Consider the following 22,473-nt stretch of genomic DNA (forward strand, 5'->3'; position numbering starts at 1 on the left):
AAGAAATGTGCTAAAATGACTTACAGAGTCAAACATACTAAGTGCTAATAAACCTGCCTTTTACCCTGATAGCTACAGAAAAATTTTATTAAGCCTGAAAAAGACTTTGAGATGCCAGAATCCAATTTTCACCCTTATATACACAAATTTCAGGGCTGAGATTATATTGTTCCTGAGATACACCCAAAGTAGAAGCACCGGCCACAGGCCATGCCCTGTCTCACACGTGTACTGTACACAAGCAGAATGGTGCAAAGTGAGACTCATGGGGCCGGTCATTCTTTACAGTAAAAGATCAAAAGCACAATCTGTAGACTTCAAAGTAAAAAAAAAAAAAAAAAATTCCTCTAAACATTCTAACAAGGCTTTATGCTACTACAAAAATCCTTATTTTATAGCCCCTTTGGGGTTTTGCTGTGAATACATAAGTTGCAGACAAAGTTGTCACATCCATTCAGAACTCCAATTGATAGTTTTAAAAGCACTTAAGGTACAATGATAATAAAAAGTGTTTATCTTATATATAGCTTCTTTATTATAACTTCATAAAATATTTCCCACTGTCATTGTCAGGTAGGGATTCTATCTCCAACACATTAAAAGACACTTCTATTTTAACACAGCCTTCATTAATTAGAGGTCAACAATCCAATCTTTAAAAGCAAACCCTGTTTCCCCAGAATGTCATCAAATAATAAGCCAATCTACTCTGAGGAGACAGAGGTGTCTTGGTTGTTCTGGAAACTCTTGGTGGCTGGAGGGAGCATCACAGAAAATCAGGGCTGCATCCCTTATGTTTTTCCCAAGGAAAAACCACCCTACCTCAGCTTCAATCAGAAGCTGTCTCTCTTATCTGTCATCCACTGCTCAATTAATTCCCTTAGCCTGCTTCTGGAAGATGACTACACAGATTTGCCAGTTCCACCAAATGGCTATGATGTGTGGATATCATAGTGGTACTTAACTGTGGAATAATATTCTATTTCCCATATGCCAATCTTCAGGCTTTATTTCTATGACTCTTCTCAACTGGGTTTTGAAATAAGCTACAGACCAAGTTAACTTAATTATTATCCTTTTTTCTTTTTTTAAAGAAAATAGACATAAAGCCACAAGGTGAACCTCTGGACCCTCTGGTACATGAAGCCGACAAAACCCAATAGTTCATCACTGAATAGCCCAGTAAGGTCACCTCCATTTAATAAACTAATTCAATGGATTTTCTGGTTTTATGATGTGCATCCCCTCCATATTGCCAAAAGAAAGCATTGCTTCGTGTGGTAGTCATACTGTGATGCTGTAAGAGAGACTTAAAGTTTGGTTTTTAAAGGGTGTGCTGGAAGGAAAACAGAATTATACCTTACCCTACACTAACAAGGTTACTCTTCCATGAAAAATAGAACCATACGTCAACCTTGAAGATCCGAGTTTAAAAAAAAAAAAAAAAAAGCCAAACAAACAAAAAACAGAAACCACCCTACCTCTGATTGGCATTCTTTTTTCATACGGCTTTAATCACACTAGAAAGGTGACTTATTCCTGGAACTGACCCATAAACTTTTATCCTGGAGAACTGGATGGGCGGCCTACTCCAAGGTTAGCCATCACTCACGGCAGGACCACCACTCAACGCCAGTAGCACACTGGAACTTTCTTATTTTCTTACTCTTACCCAAAACAATACTACCAAGAGCTGCCTTGGAATCATCTCATCTCTGTCCCAGAGACAAAAACTATCAAGTAGGACTTTTTGTTTTTTAAGTACTCATTAAGAGGAGAGTCTGGGTTAGAGACGAAGCTCAAAGGTAGAGCACCTGCCTAGTATGTGTGAGGCCCTGTCTGTGATGAATGTCTGTTTTTCTTCAGTGACCCTCACATTTAGAAGAATCAATTAAGAAAAGGTGGAGTAATGGACTTTGTACTAGGGAAGACTATGTGAAGTTTCCTTCACTCAGATGAGAGAGTCACAAAATTGTGAATTATCTAGTTGCTTTTCATCTTCAATATAGTTCTCAAGGGCTGGAGATGTCGCTCAGTTGTAGAGTGCTTGCCTAACATGTGTGAAACCCTGGGTTCAATCCCCAGTACTGAAACAAACAAACAAACATTTAGGTCTCAATATTCAGGAAATCAAACGTTGAAATTCCCTCTGAAGAGTTTTTCCTTCAATAGCATCTTCCAATTGAATGTAATCTGTCTAGAGTTTAGAAATTATATGCTCCAAGAGTATAAGATAGGACAGTTTCTTATGCTGCCATTTACAGCAACTGGAAATGACAAATGAGCTTTAAGTGATTCACTTTTGTGAATAAACTGATACTATAAAAGTACTCAATGCAGTCTCAACAAGTCAATTGCACCACATACTCTATAACAACCTGTAAACAATTTTCAATTGACAAGTGATTATTCTAGGAATTCTACCTTAAAAATCAAGATAAAGCACTATATTCTACATAGTATTTCTTTCAGTTCGAGGAGTTTAAAAAAGAATTACCTGTTAGAGTCAAGAACTCCCAGTTCTTGCCTATCAACTCAATCTCACTGAGTTGAGAAGGTGGGATTAAAGAATGGGAGACAGGCAGCCAGGACTTGTAGGCAGCACAGCCTACTAAAGAGGCACTAGAGCAAGGCGCAAAGATCAAATCACTGGCAAAGTAGTGATCTAAACCTATGTGGAAAAAATTTTTCATAAGGCCAGGCAAAGAATCTTCAGAAAGCAATAGTCCATACAATTCTTGGAGTTCATGTAGGTCTGGAAATGGTTCTTACTCCCACTAGGCAAAGAGGAGAGACCTTTAATACGTATGGCATCAGAAGGCTTGCTTTAAAGGATATGACCTTAGAGCAGGTAAAGTAGTTAGCCTGAAGGCTGCTCTGGACCCATCTTATTAAAGTATAAAAGCAGTTCATGAAAGAATTAAATGGTAACACCTCTATTAGAACAGAGTCCAAACTCTACTAATCTAGTACCCAGTAGTGAAAATATTATAAACAAATTTAAGTTGCTTAATTCTATAATACACATGAAATGGGCAAATCTCTTAAAAGACATGAACTACCAAAGCTCATTTAAGAAGACATAGATTACTAAACATCCTATATCTATTAAATTTAAAAATTCTGAAGACTCTTCTGACAGATGGCTTCACTGGTAAACTCTATCAATGTTTAAAGAAAAAACAATACCTATTTTATACATTTTATCCCTCAGAAAACTGAAGAGAAAGGAATATTTCCTAATTCTGAGCCCAGCAATTCCCTGAATTAGATGACTTAAGAATCAGAGAAATAAAAAAAAATCAATATACCTCATGAACACAGATGCAAAAATCCTATAAAATTTATTATATTGCAACCAGCAACATATAAAGAATAAATATAATGAACAAGTTGGGTGTTTTGACCAAATTATGCTGTATACACATATGAATATACCACAGTAAATTCCACTTTTAAGTATATCTGTAAAGTACCAATTTAAAAAAAAACAATAAATAAATAGAAGGAAGACCAGTAGAGTAGAGAAAGAGGAACAGGGGGAAGGAGGTGAGAAGACAAAGAGAAAATACAAAAAGGACTAAAAGAGAAAGAACTTAAATAGAGCAAATTATATTCCATGCATGTATGATTATGTTAGTATTATTATGTATAACTATAATGTACTAATAACAATCAATGTTATTCACTATAATAGTAGGTGATAAAAGAAAAACAAAATCAATTTCAAAAAAATAGATAAAACATTTGATAAAATTCAATGCATGTTAATAATAAAACATACAAATCCTCAGCAAACTAGTAATAAAAAGGAACTTCCTCAATCGGATCAAACACATCTATGAAAAATTCATAGCTAATATTAATTCTACTTAATAGTGAAAGATAGAATGTTTTCTTTCCCCACAACTGGGAACAAGGCAAGGATGTCTGCCTTACTATTCAATTCAACAAGATATTGAGATCTCAGCAAATGTTAAGAAAATGCATCCAGATAAGAAAGGAAAAGGAAGGAAGAGGTAAAAATGCCTTGTTTGCACACATGATTGTCAATGTAGAAAATCTAAGACATGTACAAAAATACTATCATTAAGTGAATTTAGCAAAGTTCAAAACAGAAGGTTAATGTACCAAAAAGTTTATGTCTAATGCTAATTGGAAATTGAAATTTAAAATGTTGTTTTATAATACCATCAAAAATATTAAGTATTTAAAGATACATTTAACAAAATATATAAGACTTACCCATTGAAGAAAAAAATTTCTTCAAAAAAGTAAAGAAAACCTAACTAAATGGAGAGATACACTGTATATGAAGATTCAATATTATTAAAATATATCAATTTTTCCAAAATTGATCTACAGATTCAATGTAGTCCAGACCAAAGAGCAGAGAATTAAAATATTGCATGAAAACTGGAGAAAATGAAATAGTGTCCACAACCTTGTTAATAGTATTGTACCAATGTCAATTTGCTAGTTTTGAAAACATAGTTATGAGATTACCATTGGGGGAAGCTGACAAAGGCAATATGGGAACCACTATTTTTTGCAACTTTTTGTAAGTCTCAAATAATTTCAAAAATAAAGTTCCAAAAAACTCCAGTGGGTTTTCTTTCTTTTTTTCTGTAAGAATCAATAAAGGGATTCCAACCTGCAAAACAATCTGGAAAAGGAACAAAGTGTGAGAACTTATTTCCTGGTTTGCATACTTCCTATAAAGGATATAGAAATGAAGACAGTATAATATTGGCCTAAGGACAGGCATATAAGTTAATGGAACAGAGACCGAAATAGCTAATGGAATAAAGAACCTGTAAATAAAGTCTCATGTAGAAAGTCATTTGATTTTTGACAAAGACAGCAAGATAATTCAAAGGGGGACAATTCAAATGGCACTGAAACTATTAGATATCTATATGAAAAAAATTATAACTCTTACACAAAAACTAACGAGATGAATCATAGATTCAAATTTAAAAGCTAAATTCCTAAAATGTGCAGAAAATTTCTAGGAAGTCTTTATAACCTTAGGTTTCTTAGGGTACAAAAAAAATGAACCATAAAAAAAAAAAATTAAGAACCCTGTACCTTTTTAAAATCACTTTAAAAATACAGAGAAATTCTCAAACTGGGAAAAATGTTTTAAAAACATATCTGACTTCATGCTTGTATAAATATATCAAAATAGATTCTACTATTATATATAACTAACAAGGACAAATAAAAATTTTAAAAAACATATCTGATTGAAGACTTAAGTTCAGAATACATAACAACTCAAAAAGAAGACAACTTAAAAAAATGATCAAAATTTTAAAAGCCTCTTTACCAAAGAAGATATATAAATGGCAGATCAGCACTGGAAATGATGCTCAACATTATTAGTCATTATGAAAATGCAAATAAAAACTATGCTGCAATACCATTGCACATCTGTTAGAATAGTTAAAAAGACTGACAATGACAAGTCTTGGTGACAATCTGGTGATAGAAACGCTAAACAACATAACCACTTTGAAAAGAATTTTATGGTCTTTAATAGTTAAATATTCATTAATCATGCAGCTGAGAAATGAAAATATATGTATACCTAAGACTTACACATGAATGTTCATAGTAACTTCATTCATAATAGTTCCAAACTGGAAACAAGCCAAATTCCATTAACAGAGAGTAAATGTATAAATTGTACTACAGAAGACTACCCAATAATAAAAAGGAACTACAGATATGTGTAAATGCTTCCATAAAATACTAGCCTTGTTCTGCTTGAACTTCGCAGTCTTCTTTAGTCCAATTTAAAGACGTTCTGAAGAGTAGATCAAGCAGCTATCCTTAATGTCTAACCTTAAATGTATAATGTGCAATCATTTCAAAACACTTTTGTTTTAATTTTCCTTTTCTAACTAGTTTTATAAATTAGTAGAGAATTTTTCAAGAAAACAACTGCATTAAAGAAAGGATTGACAAGGTAAAATTTGATAAATATCTTGCTTTCTATATAAAATCCAATGACCTGAAATTTTCTATCAAGTTAAATGCATTATTATAGAAAGTAGAAAATGTTTGAGAAGATCTCTAGCTCAGATGGACATAAAACTTTTCTACTGCAAAATCAATGTAAGCTAAAGAACATAAGATATTTAGCAACTGGCAGAAACTAAAATTGCCTTTAAAAGATATCGAATGAAAAAAGGAATAAAAATACTGCAGAATATTTTGCAAACACTCTAGATATGTCTTATTGGCAGGGTAACTGTGACTGGTGGTAAAAAAAAAAAAAAAAAAAAAAAAAAAAAAAAAAGAGGCACAGATCTCCAGGTTAGAAGAGTTGTATGTTCTGATTTTGTCACATATCGGGAAACATGTAATGTTCAAGTCTCTTCATCTGTAAAACAGAGAGACTAACACTTTGAGAATTCAATTAGAAAAAACAAAGTAAAAATTCTTTTTAAAACTACAAAATGGCATATACATATAAACTATTATCACAACGCTAGAAAATCTAGTGGAATGAAATAGATTCTCACATTAATTTTTAAGAAAGAGATAATATAAATAAATCATGATTCTTAATCTTTATTGGGTTCTAGACCCCTTGAATAATCTGATAAATGTTGTGCACCTTGCCCTACATCCATAAACACTTTAGGGTTTCAGAATCTCCCTTATATTACTTGAGGCCTAAGTTAAGCAACATTCTGTAGGTTGGCACATACACACCATAAAAAATTCTATGCTCTTTTTTCTTCTGCTGATACCTATCAGAGGTAAATGTACATTCAGGTAGGTAACTGTGATGTGAACTTGAAATGTGTCTACACCACATTTAAAAGGCATTTTCAAATACGTTGTTCCATCTTAGTAGTACCTTCCATCCTCTAACAGTACTTTAAAATACATGACCTCAAATAATGGATATAATTCAACTTTTGAACGATAGTTTATTGTAATACCAAATTCTAATGATAGAATTCTTAATCATGTGTGGTTCTATTTCTCACCACATACAGGCAGAAAAACTATCAACTAAAGTACAGATACACTATTTTACATTTTAGCAGAAAATTTAAAGTACACCATTTGGAATGATTCTTACAATCAAACATTTGAAAATATGTATGTGATTAAAATTATTTTTCACAAGAACATAATCAATGACACCCTGGTTTGTTTCTTCATTGAAAATGTTTTGTTTTACAACTGCATTCTATTTAGTAATCTTCCAATGCAGTCTCTATATCCTTTCAAATATTTAAACAAAGAAATTTATATTTTTCAATGCCAACATTAAATCTAAATACTCTTAAAGTTGTATTTTGCTTATTTCAGACTTGGAAGATAAACATGTGGGTTTTGATAAATACATTGTTTAGTTTTTGTATGGCTCAAATTCCTCCCAGTTGCTGAAGGTTTAAATTCACAAAGCTATTTACAAGGTAACTTTGTGACTATCCGCAAGTGGAAAAATATACAAACACACACACAGGAATAAAATTAACTGTATTATCTATAAACTTCTAAGAGATAAAATCTCTGTATAAGATTTTAGTTATTTTCCTTTCCACTAGCCCTTTGATACCAATATAGAATATATCATACGCAGAGGGTTTTTTTCCCTGCAATAATAGAGAACATAAGTGGTTAGATATCACAAAAACAGAAAAAAGAGAAGAGTTGAAGAATAGAAGTCAGAGGAAGCTGAAATTCATAGATCTCCAAAAGGGTCAAGGTAATAGCACAGAAGGTGGCTGGCACAGCAGTATGTTTTATTTAGAAACAATCCAAACCTATCTCCTGGTCCCCGCAATCTGAAAAGCAGACAATACAAAACTCTTATATAAGAAAACATGACAGCCATTATCACCTAATTCCTAAGCTACAGAGCCAAGAATACCAACTCAAATGGACAAGTTCCAGGCCAAGTTAAGATCACTTCCCTGTGAACAACTGGATCACCCCAAGAGTGACCATCAGGCAGAAAAACTGCAGTCATGTTTAAATAAGAATTTCCAGTGGATTAAGCTTATGCCTTGGTCAACCCCAGGAAAGCAAGGAAAACTTGTGCATACTGTATTTCATTAGGTTCACAGAAAACAGCATAAATAAGAGGAGGCTGAGAATAAACTTCAAACCAAGGCATTTCAAAAGAGAGCTTGACTTCTTGCACTGAGAAATTTCTATTGTTGCGTTCCACTGGCAATTAAAAGAGAAAAACTTTACTTAGGGTCTTTTGACTATTTAAGAAAATTTGCATTTTGCATAATCTTTTGAAATATTCGGCAACAAAACATGTATTTTTTTCAACGCCAACCTACTGGCAATGTTGTTATGTGAAGTTATATTTTACTCATATGCCAGACTTGAAAAAGAGGCACATGGGTTTTGATAAACCTATCTCTTTTAGTTTTTCTTTTTTCCCCATGGGTCAACAGGTGATACTTGATTTGCTGGTTTAAAATCCAGATGACAGTTCCCTCACTTACATGGATCAGAAGAATAAAGTTGTAATGCTGTTGGGCTTACGTCAAGAGCCAGCAGTGTTCTAGGTGCTAAGAAAGAATTCAAGAGAGACAGAAACATAACTTCTGTCTGTCCTCAAGCAGCTCACTATCTACGTGTGCAGACATGACTGACTCAATAACACAGTGTCATCCCACCAGAAAAATACAAACCTACAGGAGTCACCATGACAGCTTATCTAGTAAGGACCTAACCACTAGGAAAAGCAATTTGACCCCTAAGACCTCAAACAAAATTTCACAACCTTTTCAATTTCCTAGGCAATTTAAAATATATTTTAAGTTTCCTTGGTAGAAACTAGACTATAGATTAAAATGTATTTAGATTTGTCTATAATACACTGTTTACAAATTTCCTGAAAACTTACTGGTCAGAAACATTGGCCTAGATAAAAAATACATAAGGCAGTTTTTAAAGGGTATTTTGTGTTATAAATTAGATAATTTCCGTTAGTTTTTTCTGCTAAGTTTTATCCTACAATGGAAAGACATAAAAATTTATTTTTAATTTAACATATCTGTAAGAGTCAATAACTTAGTCAGTTACAAATCATCAGCTCAATGTCTTTGTTTTTAACAGATTTAAAATGAATGCAAGACTAGAAAATAAATATCTGAGGTTAAAAATATTTTACTTTAAAAAGACTTAATTAAAATTTAAGTTCTAGATGACACTCGACCTTTCTTAAAAACTGTTTCCTAATGATTTCCTTAAATATTTTTAATATTACATTTGAAAATCTTGGGTTTATTTGAACTAAAACTTTCTTATATGAGTTAATTATTTCTGAGTTTCTTTCTATAATTAAAGTAACATGAGTTCCCCAACAGATTTCAGAAATGGCACCATGGCAGCTGACCTTTGTTTCAGTGTGGCACTGAACTATGCAAAAAATTAACTTCATCACTATATTTAGATGGGTTTAGTTAAGTACAGAATTCTATTTTCTTTGGAAAAAATATATAAAGCATTTCTGATGTTGTGATAAAACGCATGCAACCACACAAAAACCCACTCTATTTTTTGGCTCACTCATGTTACCAATACACTACTGTTTTTTTAGTGATACTATATTATTTCACTCCAAGATCAGAGTGATCAACTATTAATGTGGTTCCATAATTAGCTTAGAAACCTTAAATAAAGGGACCATCCTTTAACAACATGTAGGGGGATATATTTTTTTATTATTTATTTTGAAAGTCATGAGAAAAGTCCTTAATGAAACTACCTTTGAAATAAATAGGTTCTTAAAACAAAAATTGTTTTCCAAGTTAGCTAAGTCTTAAATTTCTAGCCAGTTTCCCTTTTTCCTTTACTTACTTTTTAAAACAGAATTCAACTCAAGTATCATACAATAAGTTCTAGAGCTATAAATTATCATTCTTTATCATTAATGCAATGACTATGGTTAATAGCATTTTTTTTCCTTTTTCCTGAACACTTGTATCCTTCAAAGAAAAAAGCACACTTCTATTATTTTGTTACAGAAATTACTTTCATTTTGAAGGTTAAGTTTTTATATTCTTATTATTTTATCAACTGCCATGGAATAGACTGGAAAGTTACCTATTTCTCAATAATATTTAGCAAAATTAAACCATTAGGTACTCCATTATTTAAAATCTATCTTTCTAGGTTAAAAAAAAGTTTTAGGAGGATGTATCATACTGGATGCATTATCTGCCAAATGAATGAAAAAAATGAGGCATTTAACAGTATTAGTCATTAGAAGCATATTGAAAATAAAATGACTCTGATATGCAGATCCTAATAAACAACAAGCAGGAGAGGGAAGAATAGAAGTTCAGTGGATTAGACAGAGGGGAATGAAAGGAAGGGAGAGGAGACAGGAGTAGGAAAGACAGTTGAATGAATCAGACATAACTTCCCTAGTTCATCTATGAATATACCACCAATGAAACTCCACAACGTGTACAACCAGAAGAATAGGATCCCAATCAAAGTTATACTCTATGTATGTATAATATGTCAAAATACACTCTACTTTCATGTATATCTAAAAAAGAATTTCTTAAAAGAAAATAAAATGACTAGCAGTAAAGGCTCATTTACCTGGTAACTTTACTCATCTATGTAACAACCAAGGAATAGGTAATAAATGAAGTGTTTAGTGAATTAATACTGAAACAGATTATGTAAATGCTACACAAAGAAAAGGGCAGAGTAAATTAAGAAAGCATTATTTGAAGAAAGATTCTACAAAACATTTTGGCACTTTCTAGTTCTTCTACAATGTCATTACAATCATAGACTACAATGCCCTGTTAACTAAATCTAAATAATAGTTAACCTAGCAAAATCTAAAATAAATTTGCTAGGCACTAGTAAATTATATGGTCCTTGCCTTCAAGAAACTTACAGTACAACTGGGAAGCAGGAAAAAATAAATATGTTATGTACATATATAAATGACTATACAGAGTGTTGCATGCTATGTTTCAAGGATGTGATACAGCAGTATGTAGCCCAGGTTCACCAGGAGAATCCAGAAGAGGAAATATGATATATACTAAGCATGCATGCATCTCACATAATAGTGAGAACATTTTGACTAGAATTGAGGAACTTTGAGATGATAATGGAAAATAAGTAACTATAACACAAGCACAGCAAACTCACAGGTGTAGGCAAAAATAGAATGTTAAAAGCCACTTAGTCTTGTGGTTAGGGGCAAGAGAATCTCTTCCAGGGACTGTGAGGATTGCAGAGGCCACCCCCTATAAAGGGGAAAGTTGTTATAGTGCTCCAACAGATCACTGCCAAGCCTTCCAATTCTTCAAAAGAAGGTATAAAATTCAATGTTTTAAAATGTCAAATTTCTTGGTTCTTAAACGTTGGCACATAAATGTTTTTAACACTGTATTCAGAGGAAAACATCTACAGCCAATCTTGCTGGTGGGACTCTCAGGCTTGCAACTCTTGTTTGGCATGATGAATTCCAGGCTAAGATATCTGTGTTTCATCCTATGGTCACTGAGTTAAGGGACTAACATCAATTTCAAAAATTTTCTTAGCTTTAAACCTCTGAACACTCCAGTATGTAACATGTAAAACACTCTGCACTGCCAAATTATTTCATATTAGCCTTGAGTACTTCTCAAGCCAATTATATTCATTTAACTGTAGAGTGACTTACAAGTTTCAGCTGGAAAAACATTCAAAATGATACTAATAAAATAATGTTGAGAAAGTAGTGCCTAAGAGAATGCTGATATTATACGTCTATGCCACAATCCACTAGAAACACATATATAATCAGTAGAGCTCTATTTCTCAACACATGTGCCATAAGCCAACACAAATGAGAAGTTCTTGCCCTTTCTAATATTTTTCCATAATTAGCAACTTTCCAAAGGCTAATACTATACTTTCTTTTATTACCAAACAACATTCAAAATACATATAAGTTCTACTTCTACCAATCACTGTAATCCTCTAACACTCCAAAAACAATACTTACACATCAAAAGTCTAAGTGTTAGTGTTTTAATAAGCTTAGAGAAAGCAAAGATAATTAGTATCAGAGACTTGTTGATTTGTTTTGGTAGTATTATGGAAAGTTAGCATTATAAGTCTAAGGTAATTCCCAGAAACTTCTTGGTGCATAATTATGACATAAAATACAGAACTATGAAGACTGCTTAATCACATACTTGGGAATAATATCCTTGATGAATGTCATCAATAAAGTAGAAAAGAAATAAGAAAGAAGAAACTTTTCTATTACTTAATTTTCTCTGGCTCTTTGGAATTCCTAACCTGAGCTATCGACGCTATAAATGAAGGCCTGCAGGTTAGTGGGGCACAATGCTGTGCAACTTGGATACCTCAATCTATCACCACTGCTGAAAAAGAAACTAATTCAAAGCACATCTCACTTTTCATATAAAAGAATTAATAGGTTGAATTCAAGAACATGTCTTTCTTTAAAAACGTGTTAACACAAAGTGTGAGTGCCTTCAAGATATAGTTTTTTCCTTTTTTTTTCTTTTTCTTTGTAAGCATTTCAGAGGGATGCTGAAGATGGAACTCCAGACCCTCACACATAGTAGGCAAGCAGTCAGTCTACCACTGAGCAACACCGCAAACCTAGGAAATAGTCCAAAGACTTTCTAAGAAGAACTTTTAATCTGCAGGGGAATCATTTCTCTATTTCAAAATTAAGACATCATAATTAGCATGCTAGCATCTTATCAATAACAACTAGGGGGAAACTCAGAGGCTCCTATTCCTATCACAGTCTGCTGAAAGCCCATATTGCCTCCAACATTCCCATTTTGGAGTCCTACCCCATATCCTATCAGACATATGAAATGTACTCCCATCCAAAGTTAAGTATTTATAAGAAACCAATTGCAAATAATTCTAATCTTTTAAAGGTTTTTCATTTCTTCTGAACCCACTCCAATTAGGTCTTTGTCCTTATTCCTCCACCAACAACTGGAATTACCTCCAGGTTGCTAAATCCAACAAGCAACCTGAAGTCCTCACCCTACTGGACCTCTCAGCACCATGTGATATCACTGATCATTCTCTTCTCCTGGAGACCTTTTCTTGTCTTCAGAGTCATTCTTCTAATTTCCTTCCTATCCTTCTTATTGCTCCTCCTAAACTCAACATCTAGACAAAGCATCTAGAACATCTTTAAAAGAAAAAACATCTCATAGTCTATCCACCTTATGGTATGGGTCAATGGAATTATCAATATAGTCTAATAATTAAGCACTGTTATTCAAGGAATAGAGATACTTAATTGGATCCACTATGTTGAAATATGTGCATAATTCCTTAGACTTAAAATAGTATCATATTATTTGTGGTATTTCTTCTCTACAAATTATAAGTACCTGATTTACTTCAAGACCTAGTCCATGGGCCTCCTTTTGTGTCTACATATATTCCTCAAATTACCTCAACCAAATTCTGTTGGCAACTTCCCAACTTGTATCTTCAAACTGGGCCTCTTGACTAAATTCCAGATTCTATACCCAAAAACCTACCCCTCTTCTCCACTTGGAAGTCAAACACAAGATATTCAAAACAGGTCCTGGTTATTATCTTCCCCATTCCAGTTCCTGGCAACTCCATAATTATGTAAAATGCTTTGATGTTATCTTTATAGTCTGATCTCTCTCATGATCTTTCTCATACTCCTCAAACGGTTGGTCAGGAAATTCTACTGGCTCTTCCTACAAATTCTTGGCCATCTCTCAACATCTCCTCCTCTACTACTGTTATCTTTCAAGTGGATTTTGGCAGCAGGTACTAATTTGTATCCCTGTTTCTACCCTTGACCACCCTTCCATTTTTCTGTACTCAATACAGTAGCCAGTGATTCTGATAAATGCAAATTACACCACCTCACTCTTCTGATTGAAACCCTCCAATGGCTTCCCATTTCACTCAGAGTAAAAGTCGAAGTCCTTAAAATGGTCCAGGCAGGTTCTACCACTTGAAGTCTCCAAAGTTCTCTGATGTCATCTACTCCTATTCTTCTGGTTCTCTATGCAACACTGCTGTGGCCTTCTCACACCAGGCAGAGACCTCCGAAGGCCTTCACTAGTCCTTCTGCTGAACACTGTTTACCCAGGAATCTCTGGGTGGCTCCTGTCCTCCTTTCAAGTTATCTTCTCAGCGAGGTCTACGTTGACCACACTATAAAAAGTCCTTGACTTAGGATGGTTCTATTACGGTTTTTCAACTTTATCATAGTATGAAATTAACATGCACTCAGTAGAAACTGTACTGTGAATTTTGAAATTTGATATTTCTCAGGTCAGAGAATGGGCAGTATGATACTCTCTCATGGGTAATGAGTCATAGCTCCCAGTCAGCACTTGATCACCAGGACAAACCACTGATAATCTATAGTCTACTATGTTGCTAACCTATGATATTTAGTAGGCTAGGTGTATTGAATGCATTTTCCACAAAAAATACTCTCAATATTATTGGGACAAAATCCCATCCTAAGTAGAGGAGAATCTGGAATCCAAATTGCAATGACCCTACCCCTCAGGCCACCTAATGTCCCTTAGCCTACCCCCCACCACCACATGCATTACCTTCTAAAACACAATAAAATTTACTTTGTTATGTTTATTGTTTGTCTCAGAATATAAGATCCATGGAGGCAGAGATTTTCTTCTTTCTTTCATTCACTGACCTGTCTCTGGGGCCTAGGACATAGACTGACATATACTGAGCATGTTATAGTGAATGAATGAAAAAGTTAATTTACACATTTAATAATTTCAATTTCTTGGTTTTCTTTCAATATTTGAGACTTTTTACAGACTCTGAACATTTCTGTTGCTCCTAGAAAAGTCCCTGAAGATAGATCTCAGTCAGATTTTACCACCCTAAACAAACCCAAAACCCCAGGGAACCTGGGGACATCTTATGCTTGGTCTTCATTGACATCGCCACTTAAAACCCAGGAGTCAATTTAACACTTACCTAGAAACATCTAAAACCCTTCCACACACATGCATTTTGTTCCCCACCAGACATGAAATTCTTTGGCAGGCACTGCTGAAAGTATTCAGTATAGTCCTGAATACTTCAAAAAGACAAACCTATGTTTTGATGGACTTAGTGAACATTTTTAAAGTGTTAAGTTTACTAAGTTCAAGATTTTACACAAAAGGGTTGTCTGGGGAAGGTCCCCCCTTTGATGAACAGATCAGAATGGTACAACATGATTCATCTAGAGGATCCTGTCCTTCTTTGGCTGAGCTTGTAATTATGCTATTTAGATGTGTGTCTTTCTAATGTGTTTAAGTTTCTTTTTCTTAAATGCTCCCTTTGAAACTTTTGGACTATTAACTTCCTTTGAATAAATGCTTTAAAATCTTAAACTCTTTTTTGAGCCTCATAACAAAAAATCATAAAGGGTTTGACCCACATAATATAAACTGTGCCAATACTGGCAGGGAAGTGGGAGGAATAAACATCTGCCCCACACCTGTAGCTGCTTTTTTTTTTTTTTTTTTTTTTTTTAAGAACGCACTTGAAACTACAGGGCATGTGAGCTGAAGACAAGGGTCACCAATACTCTTTAAGTTTAGAAGTACTTTGCACAACATTAATCACCACAAAGAGAATTTAAATCTGTAGATCTGCTTGTTGGCATCTGCAAAAAAACAATTATCTAGCAGGCAGAAGCTAGGGGGACCAAGATGGTTGGGAATTAGGAAAAATAACTTGATCAATTAGTGATGGGGAGACAGGCCAGCTGTTCCTTTTGCAGCAGTATAATGATTTCCAACATATGTAACCGAGATATACTAGATTTTGTCCCCTGATTAATGCCATAAATATATATATATATATATACTATCTATAATAAAATCCCATGAATTTCCAGTAAACAAAGGCTCAGAGACTTCTAAAAATATATAAATCTTTCTATACATAATTTCTTTTTTTCTTATGCAATAAGAGTCAACATTAATTGACTGTGCTATATGGCAAAGACCAGGCCAGTTGTTTTGTGTGTACCATTTCATTTAATAATCAAAAAAACTCTGTGGAATAGTTACTATTATTACCCATAGTTTTACAGATGAAGAAAGAGGTTCAGAGAGTTGAAGTAACTTTCCCAAAGTTACATAATAATGGAGAATAACAGAGCTGGATTTGGAACCCAGAAGACTGATCTCAAAGATCTCATTCTTAACATTTTACTTTCCTTCCTCTCTTCTATGTTTGAAATGCAACACACTTTTCTATAGTAACTCACTGAATAACTTGTCCGAGTGGATCTATGATCAGCACATTTAAAAATAACATTACACATGCTAAATTCTGCTGTCATAAGCAGTATCTCATCCAAGCACGATATATTTACAAATCTGTAAACCTTATACAATTTTACCCTTTTTACACCTTTTTAATGAGCCTAAGCTAAAATGCTGAGCCTTTTCTTGAACCATGAGATGTCTTTTATCCTTTGGGGAAAAATTACATAAAATAATCTGTAAAATAGTCACCCTTTGCAAGCACTTTGTTTTCTCTATTAGATCTCTCAGTGAAATCATAATCCTATGTTTTACAGTAAGTGCTTTCTGGGGACTACCATAGACTTCAGCATCAGAATATCACTGCTATTTTTGGTAAAGACTGGATGTTTCCATGGGTATTTAAGATAACTTGATTGTAGCGGGGAGGGTGTAGAGTAAGCAAAGAACTTTGTAGAGGAGAGACTACACATAAACACAGGAGGAATGCAAAAAATGAATCTTCTTTGCAGCTTTTTTTAAAGAATGAACTATTCTGAAAAAAAAATTCTGAAGTTATTTTGTTAATTTGAAGACTGTACTCTCCTTCCAACCTAAAGTGTTAACCTTATGAGCCATCAAAAGGTCCAAACTACCCAAATGTTCATCAGCAGAATGGATAAATACACTGGGTATATTCATACACAGAAATAAAAAGGAACTGTTGCTAACCTTTATCAATTTAGACAAATTACATGACAATATGTTGAGCTAAAGAAGACACCAAAAAAACAACATCTTATGTTTGATTTCATTTAAATTCAGTCCAAGAACAGATTAACCTACAACATTAGCAGTCAGAATAGTGGTTAATCTTGGGATAAGGACTATGACTATACAGCAAGTTTTTTTGTTCCTTGACTTGGATGCTAACTACCCAAATGTGATCACTTTGTGCTGTATGCTTCTTATTTCTGGATTTTCCTGGTTGTATGTAATACTTCAAGAAGAATTTCTAAGAAATAAAGCAAGGAGCTCCCTTGCCAAAAAAAGCAGCAGCAGCAGCCATCTACTGAAATGCTACACCACAAGTGCTGCTACCTGTGGGGAAAAAATTCATTACATATCATTCAATGTGATCAGAAAGAGAACCACCTAGGAAGCTCAGGGTACATTTCAATGCATTTCCTAAAATCTTCTTTCAGAATTCATTCTTACGATGAATTCTTCTCTCACATAAAACTATGGCTACCAACTAACAAGGCATTGCTTTATATGAAGTAAAAAAAAAAAAAAAAAAAGTTGGAAAACATCTGAAAATACCCCAGGATGATCCATTTGGAATACTAAGGATCTAAAAGTATCCCAACTATCACCACATTAATGCAAAACCTCAGTAATGACCCAATCTCTACCAAGTTTCCTGCTATAGAGATTGAACTCTGCTGGCAAGGCCACACAGGTGGGGAAAGACATTCAAGAAAATGCTACAGAACTCCAAGGAAGGTCCAGAAAAAACAGAGCCTTCTCCTTGGGACTATAGTGGATTCATCTGGGAATTTGTTTAGCAGACTTTTATCTTGATGAAGTAATACAACCAACTGTCAGATCAATGAATTCTTTCCCATTCTCAACGTTCTGTAATCCCTCTTTGATCAATGTGGTATACTGCAAGATTGCACAATGTGATGCATATAAAAGGTGATAGTATACAAACTTGCATCAGAAGTAATTATACTACTAAATCACATAAGATAATGAGAAACACAGATTGCTCATTTTTACTCAAAACTTTATAATAACTTCAGCTCTGACTTCTGTAGAGCCCCTCTGGTCCCACAACATAGGAGGAAGGCATTAGCAGCTTCCCCAAATGCTGGGGGACTAATCAAATATTTGCATTTATTTTGCCACTAGCGCTTAGACAAAATGTGTTCCCATCTTTGAAACAGGAACCGACTTTTGGTGGAGATAGGGGACAGCTGTAAGCACCCAGTCTCTGCACATCAAACTAGTGACTTAACACTAAGGCAGGTAAGGTTTCCAAGGCAAATATCAACCAGCAGCTCTATTCCACGCTTACAGACAGCTCAATTCCAATGATTTAATTCTTTTTCCTCAACTAAAGATCTCAATCTTTAATTTCCACTTCCAAATTAAAAGGTCTCCCTACCTCAGCCTTATTTTAAATACTTATCCTAAGTTTAAATTTTTCTTGCAACCCAATGCCCAGTATTCTACTTCCTTCTTCCTCTCAAATTATCCCTTTAACTTGTTTCTACTTATTTTTATAGCCCCCCAAAGCTTCTTCCCCAGGATAAGGTACAATTCAAAAAGCCCTCTCAACTACCCCCAACATCAAAGTTTAACCACAGAGGGCAACAATACCATTTTCCTTGCTAGGGCCTAGGGAAGATACACTTTTAACTAAAATTTCACTATCATAAATTCCTTCCCTAAATTTTTCCTATTCCTCCTTCTGTTTTACACACAATCACAATGTAGCAAACTCTTAAAATGTGTAATTATATATAGAATTATACAAAGACTTCCTAAAAATATATAATTTTAAGTATGCCACAAACACTCTAAAACTCCAGTGTTAGGATACAGATTAAAAAATACACTGAAGCTTTCTTATTGTGTTTGTTGTTTGTTGTTAGGGGTAGAAAGGCAATAGATAGAAAGTTGAGGATCTTCATACAAGAACCAATTGCTGAACCTGAAACCACAAACTGTATTGCAGCAGAATTCCGCTGAGGACTAAACACTTCTAAAAGTTTTTTTTTTTTTTTTCCTGGAGAAGGAATAAGTTGAAATTACATAAATGAAAAAAAAGTCTCTACTTTGTCCATAAGGATACACAATACTAAATAACTCATTTTCCTATCTAAGAAACAGGCTTCATGTACCAAACTAGAGCATGCATGAGGTATGCATTAATGAATAATAAGAAAAAAATTCATCCCTGCTTTCTACCTTTTAAAGACTTAAAACCATGTTAAAATGGCTTTAGAGAATGCCCGTGAAATTTGGTTCTCAATTCTGAAAACTACCTAAGGGATAATTTGTGAATGCCATCTGGGATCCAGGCAGCCTCATCAACAAAAAGAAAACTTGTTGAGATCATCCAAACCTAAAATTCACATACATTTTTACATCTGGACTGAATTAATCTTTTCTTGGTACTGGCTTTCATGTAATAAAATAATTGTTTGCAGGTTTAAAAAAAAACTCACATCTTTAGAAATCAAAATGTGCAATATCCAACTCGAAAACTACGAAGAATTCCTTTATCAAAAAATTTGTGAGACAGAATTCATTTGCACTGAACTCTAAAACTGACAGCTCAGTCAAAAACAATTCTGTTTCAAACTTTCATTCCAAGTATCTGCCACAAAAGGCTACACAGCCTATTATGTCATAAGTTTTGAAAGCCAAAAGCTTTATAAGCATAGTTAAAGGTGGAAACAAGATCCAGAAACTAGAAAAAGCTCTACAACACCCCTAATTCAGCTAGCCCAGTTTAATGATAGTTTTTAAGGAACTTGCAGCTAAAAACTGTTACCTGGCACACTGGCATTTGCTTTGAAAAGCAGTGTCTTTATCCTAGCCCATGTTGTTTTCAGGCATTTTCCTGTAGAGTCAGGGGAATCTTAAATCTGCAAGTTCAAATTGTGTACTTACTACCCCTGTTACTCACCAAAAGGAGGGACTGGAAACAGAGAAAGATTTCCCGTCCCTTAAAATGTTTTGAGCACTGCAAGAACTGCTGATTACTGTGGCCCATCAATGTCAGATCTCAGAGATTCTTATAAGCAATTCAAAGGGGGGTGAGAAGGGGATTAGTTCATATTACAGTCAGTCTGCTTTCTGAAGAAGATATCCTGCAGATAACCTGATACGTGATAACCCCTCAGCGACCCTTTATATCTAATAATCCTACCAAAGGTCCATTTTAATATGAAATATGAATCCAGTATGTTTACAAACATACTGAAAAGGCATTCAAATGTCAGTTGTTTCATACTGTACTTTCTTTTTTTGACATAAACCTTTTCTTTCCCAATACCACACCCAAGGAAAATGATTAGTTGCCATAAGTTTTATACTACAAAGGACAACAGCAAAGGCATCTGTTTTCCTGCCTTTTTCTAGTCTTCTCCCCTCCCCCACTCTCCATCCTGCTAGCCATTTGTAGGTCTTGGTTGTTAAAAACTACTTAACTCTACAGTAGTCTTATAATGCTCTAGATGCTGAAAAACTTGTCCTTTAACATTGCTTGGCTTAAATTTACGCACTGCTCTTAAGAAGGAGACCCAAAAGCCTTTTTAATGATAGATGTATTACGGAAAATTTTCCCCACAAAGTTCTGATGCTGTGAAATATCAACTCCCTGAAATCACAGAAAGGAAATGACTTACATTCTTGGAAAATGAAGCCACTAGCAGCTTTCTCCAACAGCATTTTCTAATACCCAAACTACACCCTGTGGCAACTGGGAGTATTTCGTGCAAAAAGTACGTTTAAATAGATGCTTATAAAACCAATAAACAAATATCACCGGCTCCTTGAGAAGGGAGGAATCAAACATGGAAAATAAAGCAAGAGATACTTTTCCTCTACATTTAGAAGTGCTAGAGCACAGGCTTAAAGTCGAAAGCAACCTGAGAATGGCTGAAGTTTTTCTTCCCCACTGTGGGTAATGCACAGCTCCTGAGGGAAAGAGTGGCAAAACAGATTCTTTGCTAAAATAAAATAAAAACAAAACCGCAAAACGATAAAAGGGAGTCAGCGAGTTAATATTTCTCTGGACACTAGCCACACAACTGTACGGCCCTCAAATTTTACCAGCTTTCATTTCAACTTTAAAATATGCTTGTTTTGACAGCTTTCCATCTATTCATACCTTTTAGAAAATGTCCCACCATTAGGCTACACCATCCCTGGACTAGAGGTGGTGTTTTAATCCTGTGGACCTCCCATGGGTGGCCCCAGCTGTCCATACCTGACAGTGCCCGGCCGGCAACCCTGGAGGATAGGCTGGTGGTCTCCTTTGCCTTCCGCCCGGTCTGCGGGCCGCAAACTCCTCCAGAAACCCAAATTCTGCAGGCCGTACCCCCAAATCGTGTATTCCCGAGATCCCTTTCAGGCGCCCACGAGCTCCAGACCAGACTTCGGCTCCTCCAACTAGGCACTTTCAGGGTCAACCGAGCAGACGCTGCGCTCCGGTCCTTTCCCGAAGACAGTCTGCCCGGCCTCCAAGCGCACACAACAGGCGGCACCGCACAGCCCCCAGGAATGCGGGCTCAGATGCTGGTACCAGCGCCCAGTCACAGAGACTGGAAGCGACAGGCAGGAGACCCAGAACAGGGCGCCGGAGACCACCACGGAGCCCTGCAACCTCGGGAGCCCAGCGATCCGGGGGACGGGGCACGGCGCATAGAACACAGGAGCGCAGCCCGCAGTCGGGACCGGCCTCCCGCCCTCGCCGCAGAGGCGGCCCGGGAGCTCCGCGCCTCCCCCGCTGCCGGGCTCTGCTGCCCTGGGGCCCCGTCCTCCCGCCCTGGCGTAGGCGAGCTCCGACTCGCCGAGGCGACCTGCTCGCCCGGTGCCCGACGCCTAGACCCGAGGGAGCGAGAAGAAAGACTTGAAGAGGGGGACACTGCCTTCGCCCGGACTGGCGACTTCAAGAAACCCTCCCGAAACCCGTCCAGCTGCGGCAGCCACTGTCCGGCCGACAGGGGGCACAGCGGGCGGTCGCAACGCGGTGCCCAGGCGAGGGAGTGGGTTAGGAGGCCCCAGGCGCTGGGTTCCTACTCTTACCTCGAGAAACTCCCCAGCACCAGGCGTCGGACTCTCTTCAGCTCTCGGTTTCTTCCTGCCGGCGCCGAGCCTGTCCGCTCCACTCAACCCCTTGGCTCTAGCTGCTTGACGAGCGCACCGCGCCCGCCCCGCCCCGCCCCGCCTCGCCTCCTGGCCCGCCCCCGAGGCTCCGCCCCTGACCCGCCCCGAGGCTCCGCCCCCAGCCCGCCCGAGGTGGTGGCAGAGGCGGCGGAGCCGCGGGAGCCGCACGTGGAGTGTCCTGCCCGCCCCGCCTCGGACCCAACCAAGCGTTCCCGGGAGGGGTACCGCGAGCCCGGAGGGGGATAAAACCGAGGGAACGGGCCCTCACAGGCCCTGGGGAGCGAAACGAGCCTCA

At 36.2% G+C, this 22,473-nt stretch overlaps 1 protein-coding gene across 4 annotated transcripts in view; it reads right to left on the reverse strand.

The window, feature by feature from the left end:
- Nucleotides 1-22,473, reverse strand: part of FRMD6 (FERM domain containing 6) — a 272,362-nt gene that overhangs the window by 87,048 nt on the left and 162,841 nt on the right. For 2 of the 4 annotated variants that reach the window (XM_079121176.1, XM_079121173.1), the window contains exon 1: nucleotides 22,098-22,235. The exons of the other annotated variants lie outside the window; for them this stretch is intronic. The gene's annotated coding sequence lies outside the window, so the exon portion shown is untranslated. Of the gene's footprint in view, nucleotides 1-22,097; nucleotides 22,236-22,473 lie in introns of those variants that run through there. 4 annotated transcript variants of the gene reach the window in all.

Source organism: Sciurus vulgaris, assembly GCF_902686455.1.
Source record: "Sciurus vulgaris genome assembly, chromosome: 2".
Taxonomy (NCBI): domain Eukaryota; kingdom Metazoa; phylum Chordata; class Mammalia; order Rodentia; family Sciuridae; genus Sciurus; species Sciurus vulgaris.